Source organism: Pithys albifrons, chromosome 21 (assembly GCF_047495875.1).
Source record: "Pithys albifrons albifrons isolate INPA30051 chromosome 21, PitAlb_v1, whole genome shotgun sequence".
Lineage (NCBI taxonomy): Eukaryota > Metazoa > Chordata > Aves > Passeriformes > Thamnophilidae > Pithys > Pithys albifrons.
In genome coordinates this window covers 3,544,808-3,551,523 of record NC_092478.1, presented here as the reverse complement: position 1 = coordinate 3,551,523, position 6,716 = coordinate 3,544,808, and positions in this window count along the sequence as shown.

Here is a 6,716-nt window from a genome sequence, read left to right as displayed (position 1 = left end):
CATCAGGAAAACGATCTCTGTGTTGTCATGGATGGGGTGTATGGGAGGGGGAGGGCTCGTGCAGTGGCACAGAGCAGGTCCCAGCTGCTCCCTCTGCTGCACTCACTCCTCTGTTTGTGCAATTCTTTTGTTCATAATAGACTGTGCATATTCCTGGGTTGGGTTTTTTGGTTTCCCTATTTTTTCTTATATATGTTTGGGTTTGTTTTGTGAATAAATAAAAGCCCTTTGGAAGTGCTCTGGGACCTGACTTGTTTCCCTGTCACCCCATCAAAGCCCTGGGTGCTGGGGATGCCCCAAACCTGGAGAGAAAGGCTCACTTCTTGCGCCCAAGAATTGGTGCAAATTCCTTGCTGACCCCCAGCCAGTCTTTGATTCCCATCCACCTGGTGGCCCACCTTGGACCTCTCCTCACCCCAGCTCTGGGGGTACAGCACTGACCCCCACCAGGCTCGGGGTTGGGTCCAGCTGTGGGTTTGTTCCAGAAGGGATCTGGCAGTCATGAGGGCTGTGGGATGGCTCTGGCCCTGTGTTGAGGCTGATCTTGGCTGCCTCTCCTCGACTTCCCATGGGCAGAGCTTTTCCAGCATTTTGCTCCCAGTGAAGATTTCCATTGCTGAGGGGATGGAGGGGAAACTGAGGCATGGAATCATCTTCCAGGCAGGCTGTGGGAGGCATGGAGAGGGCTGGTTGCCACAAGCTACTCTGGAGGCTGCTGCCTCTTGGGGTGTCTCAGGGAGGAAGGTAAGGCTGGATGGGTTTTCCCTGTTTTCCTTGGGGACTGTGCCTTGAGCTGGCAAATCCAGACTGGTTTTTGGTGTTGCACAACACCCTGCTCCTCTTGGCTTTGAGCTTTGGGCTGGGCAAACCAGGTCCTGTTCTCCTGGAGCTTCTCCCTTGCACAACCTGCAATCCAGCAAGCAAAGGGTTTCCAACCAGGAGACACAGCAGCTGCCTCCCTTGTCTTCCAGCCTTTTCTCTTGCAGCCAGCTTGGAATGGGCTGGGATCCACCGGGATTCCCCCAGACAATCCACAGCCAAGCTGGACATCATCTCCATGAGAACAGGGAGTGGCAGGCAGGGTGCGAGCAGGGAATCAGCAGAGGGGATGCTCTGGAGTAGGATACCAGCACAGGGGATGCTCAGAAGCAGGGAATCAGCACAGGGGATGCTCTGGAACAGGGAACCAGCACAGGAGATGCTCTGGAGCAGGGAATCATCACAGGGGATGCTCTGGAACAGGGAACCAGCACAAGGAATGCTCTGGAGCAGGAAGCCAGCACAGGGGATGCTCTGGAACAAGGAACCAGCACAAGGAATGCTCTGGAGCAGGGAACCAGCACAGGGGATGCTGGTGGTGTGGGATCATCCTGCCATGGGACCACAGCCATGCTGCAGTGGTTCTGGGAGCTGGGATAAGCCAAGGTTCCAGCCCAGCTCTCATCCTCTTGCCGACATCAGCTGTTTCCCGGTGCCCAGAGCAGCTGCAGCTCCACATTGGTCGATGCCATCGATTAGTTCCTCTCCCTATCCCTGGAGAGGGGATGGTGTGGGGGGTAGCAGGGAGGAGAGAATAAATATTTCAGCAGGTCCAGGCAAAAGCTGGGGTTATTTTGGGGCTGGGATTTATGGACTATTAGGAATAAGGAATGAGTCTGTGCTTAGGAGAAGAGACCCATTAATCCAGGCTGAAGGAGCACAAATGAGCAAGGGGAAATGGAGGAGGCTTTAATTACTTTGTCACATTCTAGAATAATAAGCCAACCTCTGGCTGAGCGCTAGTGTGGGGCTCAGGAGTTCTGCTCCCCAAAAACTGGGGTGGGTGAAGGAACATTTGCAGTTAAATCCCACCCCAGCTGTGCTGGAAGGTATGGGGATCCCATTCTGTGACCAGTGTGAGACCAGTACAAGCCAGTGTTTCTGGGTGGGATGTGGTATGGAGGATGCCTTGCTTGGAGAGGGTGCAGCATGCAGAGGTGGCTGGAGGGGCCCGTGGATGGCTGCCTGATCCCAGGGATATCCTGCCAGCCCTGGCACCCACCGTGCCCTGTTAAGGCAATCCCATCTGTGCCTGTAACCGGAGGAGCTGGGCACCACTCAGCATGGGGTGAGTCAGTGCCTGAGGCAGCCCTGGCCCGGGGGCTCTGCTGGGTCCAGCACCACCTGGGTGACCTTGGGCTCTGCTCTGTTCCCCGGCTCACTGTGCCCTTCTGCTCTCCCTGCTGCCTTTGCATCCCCTCGCGTGCCTCAGTTTCCCTGAGGGGCACCACGAGAGCGGCCCTGGCTCACCATTTGCCACCCTTATGGAGCTGCAGGGACCCAGCTGTGCTGCCGGGGGGCAAGGGGGGGCATTCCTTACCCTGGGGGGTCATCGAGGGGCAGAGGGGCAGATCGGCCCCATCCCCTGTGGTCAGAGGTCCTGAAGATGTGGGGACCCACGTGGCAGGGATGCAGGGTAGGGATGCAGGGCAGGGACAGCCTTGGACCATCTCCTCCTCTGATGGAGTGCATGAGCACCTGGATCCCTGCAGCATCCCTGCAGCACTGCAAGTCTTGCTCCCTTGGGATCACGGCCCACGGTGCCAAGGTCACCCAGCGGGACCACGGTGGGGTGGAGGAGCTGCTCGCCACACCCCACGCCCGACGGCGTCCTCCTTCCCCGCTCCTGCCGGGCCTGCCGCCGCGGCTCCCGCTGACGTCACCCGCCGGAGCCAGGAGCTATTTTGGGAACTGCAAAGTCACTGGCGCAATTAGTCGGCTGGCAAAGGCAGCGGGGGGACCGCGGGGACGGCAGCTCCCCACGCCGTGCCGTGCCGTGCCGTGCCGTGCCGCGCCGGGGGCTGCGTGCCCATGGCCCGCGGACACCGGCGGGTTCCTGCAGCCTCCAGGGCTCCCTCCGCCAGGACAAACGGCCACGGCTGCAAATCCCCCCATCCATCATCTCCTCCTCTCTTTTTTTTTTTTTAAATATTTAATTTTACTTCTCTCCCCTGGCAGGAGCCACCCCACGTGGGCTGTTGAAAATGCTGGCGAAAGCCAACTCGCTGCCGCCTCGCTGCCGTCGCTCCCGTTTGGAAAGAGGCAGGAGAGCAATGTGCTGGCAGAGGTGCTTCCCATGGCAATGCTTGTGGGTGAGGGGCTGCCCTGCGGGTGGGAGCAGCAGCCCGGCCATGCCCCGGGTGCTCTGTGCCAGCTGTGCCCTTGATTTAATCCAGTCTGCATCCTCCTGGATGCAGCCACCGGCGTGCAGGATGGGTGCTCCAGCTACACAGTCCCAAATTCCCTGTTGTCTGCCATCCCAGGGATGGAGATGAGGATCGGCTGCTGTTACAGTGGAGGGGCACCTGTCCCCAGGACACTGCACAAACAGACAGGGGGGTCCTGCCCTGCAAGTGACCTTGAGCCTGGAGGTATTAGAGGGGACAAATGGGGTGCTCAGTCACCTTCCCCAGAGCTTCTTTCTCTTGCCCACCCTCCTTGCCTCCCAGTAACCTCCAGGGAATGGCCAGGGGGGATATGCACTGAAATGCTGGGAGAAGCTGATCCTGCCAGGCTCTAAATACCCCAAAAGTGGGGCTCAAAATATCGTTTTAAAAATCCCCAGAGTTTTCCATGTGACTGCATCTCTCACTCCCATCCCCCAGGAAAAAACACCCCAAATCCTTTCCCCCAGTGCTTGGAGAGTTGCCATGGCAGGAATTGGTGCTCAGCTCCCGAGCTGGGGCTTTGGGGAGACCCTCAGGGCCAGAGCAGCTGGATCAATGGCCATGGTGGAGGTGATGGGTGCTGGCAGGCTGACACTCATCCCCTCCACATTCCTCAGAGCCCCTTCTTGCCCCTGGAGGGGGATCCGTGCTGGTGCTGGGGCTGGGGGAGGCACTGGAGGTCCTGGGGTGAGGATAGACAGGGATGAGTTGGGACCGTGGTGAAGCTCTGGGGGTGGCAGGGGCTGTGGGAGGGCAGTGGCAAGGTGGGAAGTGTGTATCCCCTCCCCGGGCTGGAGGAAGAGGCCGTGGTGGTGGGGCTGGGAGCTGCGAGGCTGTGCTGAGTCACGCTGCAGAGCTGCGAGCAGGACTGCAGCAAGCGCCTCGGTGTGACAGCCCTGTCCCTCCTGCCCCCAGCTCCTCGCCTGCTCCTCTGGGGACAGGATGCTGATGTGGGGGTGATGACCAGGATGGGGGGTCCCACTGCACCCCAGGTCATGGCTGTGTCAGTGATCCCTGCCCTTCTTGCACCTCCTCAACCCTCTGCTCTTCAAGAGAGATGGGACAGCTCTGGGGTGGGGATCCTGGTGTCCACGGGCAGGGACACGGCTGTCCTTGGGGGATGAGTGTCCCTAACCCCAGCCTGTCCCCACTTAGCTGTGACATGGGGGACAGCAAGGCCAGGAGTTCACTGAATACCAGCACAAACACAGAAAGGCACTTTGCAACCACTGGGTGACTTTCCCGTGGCACCAGGGAGGTGGGGATGGGTTGTCAGAGACCCCCCAACTCCCACAAGACCCCCATCAACTCCCACCCAGTGCCACCAACACAGGACACAGGGCTGAGCATCCAGCCCTGCACTGTATCCCCTGTCACCACACAGGAGAAATGTTGAGGCAGGTCCTCACTGCAGAGGGAAACTGAAGCACGGGCAGTGCCCACCGGCTTGGCCCCAGATGTTGCCACCTCTCAGACTCAGAGCCTGGGGCAGCCCTGTCAGGATGTTGGTGACCACCCTGGCCAATGCTGCCCACTAGCCCTGCACAGCTCAGAGCTGCTTCTGGAGGGTCTGAGACAGCCAGGGCTTTTTTTAGGTGCTCCATAAGTGCCGTCTGGGCGGTATTTATATCGGCTCCTTAAATAAGAGCTGCCATCTGAGCACGACGCGCCTGCTTAATTATTAATGCCCCGCAGGGAAGCAGCATGCCTGCCTGGTCCCAGCCCACCTTCCCACCGGGATCCTGCATCCTGGGTCCCCCCAGCTCCCCACCAGCACCCAGGGCGAGTTATCACAGCCCAGCCACCCCAGGGCACCCTGGCTTCCCATGGGAACATGTCCTGTGTGGGAGCATCTTCTCAGGGGCTGGGAGGAAGGCTGTGGGGAGATTTTCTGAGTGGAGGATGGTCTGGCATGAGCATTGCTGCAGTTTTCAGTTGGTATTAGGGATAAGGGGAGAGTGGGATGGGAGCTTTCCCATCTCATCTCTGGCTTGAGGTTGTTTCAGGGAAAACCATCCCTGGAAGCCCCAAGGGATAGGGGCAGCCCCGCTTTATGGCAGGGCTTATGCTAAACAGCAAAGGAGGGCAGCTGCTGCAGCAGAATTAATTTGGGCTCAGAAAATGCTTTGAAAGGCTGAGATGAAAGGCCAGGACTGGGTACAAAGCGCTGCGGCTCCACAGACAGGGGGAAGGAGCTCCCTGCAAAGCACCCTCAGTCTGCCATCAGCCCCACCAGCCACGGCCCCTCCATCGCCTCCTGCCCCAGGTGAGGCAGCATCCTGGCTCTGGGGTGTTTGGGGAAGGGTTGGTGAACCCCTGAGCTCACCTGGCTGTTGGTTGTGGGGTCCTTCCTTGGGTTTGGTGTGACCCCCCTGCTCTGGTGTGTGGCAGGGTGGAAGGTGCTGGGCTGGGACTGAGCTGGGAGGCTGGAGAGGGCTGCTGATGGGTGCAGGGGGAGAAGGGACATCCTTGGCCTGCTCTTGGGATGTCTCCCTTGCTGTGTCACACAGCCAGGCTCAGGGCAACAAGGTGGAAAAGGGGTCAGGGGACCAGAGTGTTGGGGTGCTGGGATGCCAGGGACAGGCAGTCTGGCTCAGCAAAGGGTCAGGCAGGGAGAGCATGAGGGCACCACTGTCCTGCAACCTCAGGGAAAGGGACACTGAAGACAGAGGTTTCCTCAGCTTGTTTCTCACCAACATAACTGCAAGAGTCACAAAACTGCTTCCCTGGGCAGCCAGCACCTTCCTCAGCGTAGCTCAAGCAGCAGCCACCCAGGCAGCAGGACTTGGGGTGAACACCCAGGAAGGGACCCTGGGGCTGTGTAGGAGCCTGGGCAGCATCCTAAGGATGGAACCCACCCCAGCCCCACATACTGGCCCAGGGGAATGCCACCCTGTGTCCTCTGTTCTGAGCTGCTGTGCCACTCACTGGCTGAAGACACACAGGACTTCAAGCACTGGGTCACTGTTGGTGTAAGGTGTGTCACTGCCCTTGTGGTGACAACTCTTGGTGTGGGGACAGGCTGGGACACCTGCACCATGCACCCCCCATGGCATCCTCCTCACTCCAAGCAAGCAGATGTGGAGGAAAAGAGCACATGGGAAGGGACACACAACCATTGCACTCCCACAGCAAGCGAGGGGTGAGGATTTCTGGACCATTTTCAGAGCAGGCAGCAGCTAAACCCAAGCAAACCTCCAAGTCACAGAGAATTTCCTGCCTTCCCTCATGGTGTCATAAGGCATTGACAAGACGTAACGGGTAAAGGAAGAAAATGCGAAGAGAAAGACTCGTCTTCCAGGCCACAGGAATTAACAAAGTGGCACATTTGAATGCGCCAAAGTATTTTTAATCCTGTAGGCAGAATCGAGGTTATTAGGTTTTTCTGGGACATCTGCAGAACAGACCCATATCCTTTGGGTCGTTGTGATTTCCCAACCCAGCAGCTGCCCCAGACTTTCACTGAGGGGTTTCTGTAGGCACCAGAAAGAGGTGGGAGAAGGGAATTTA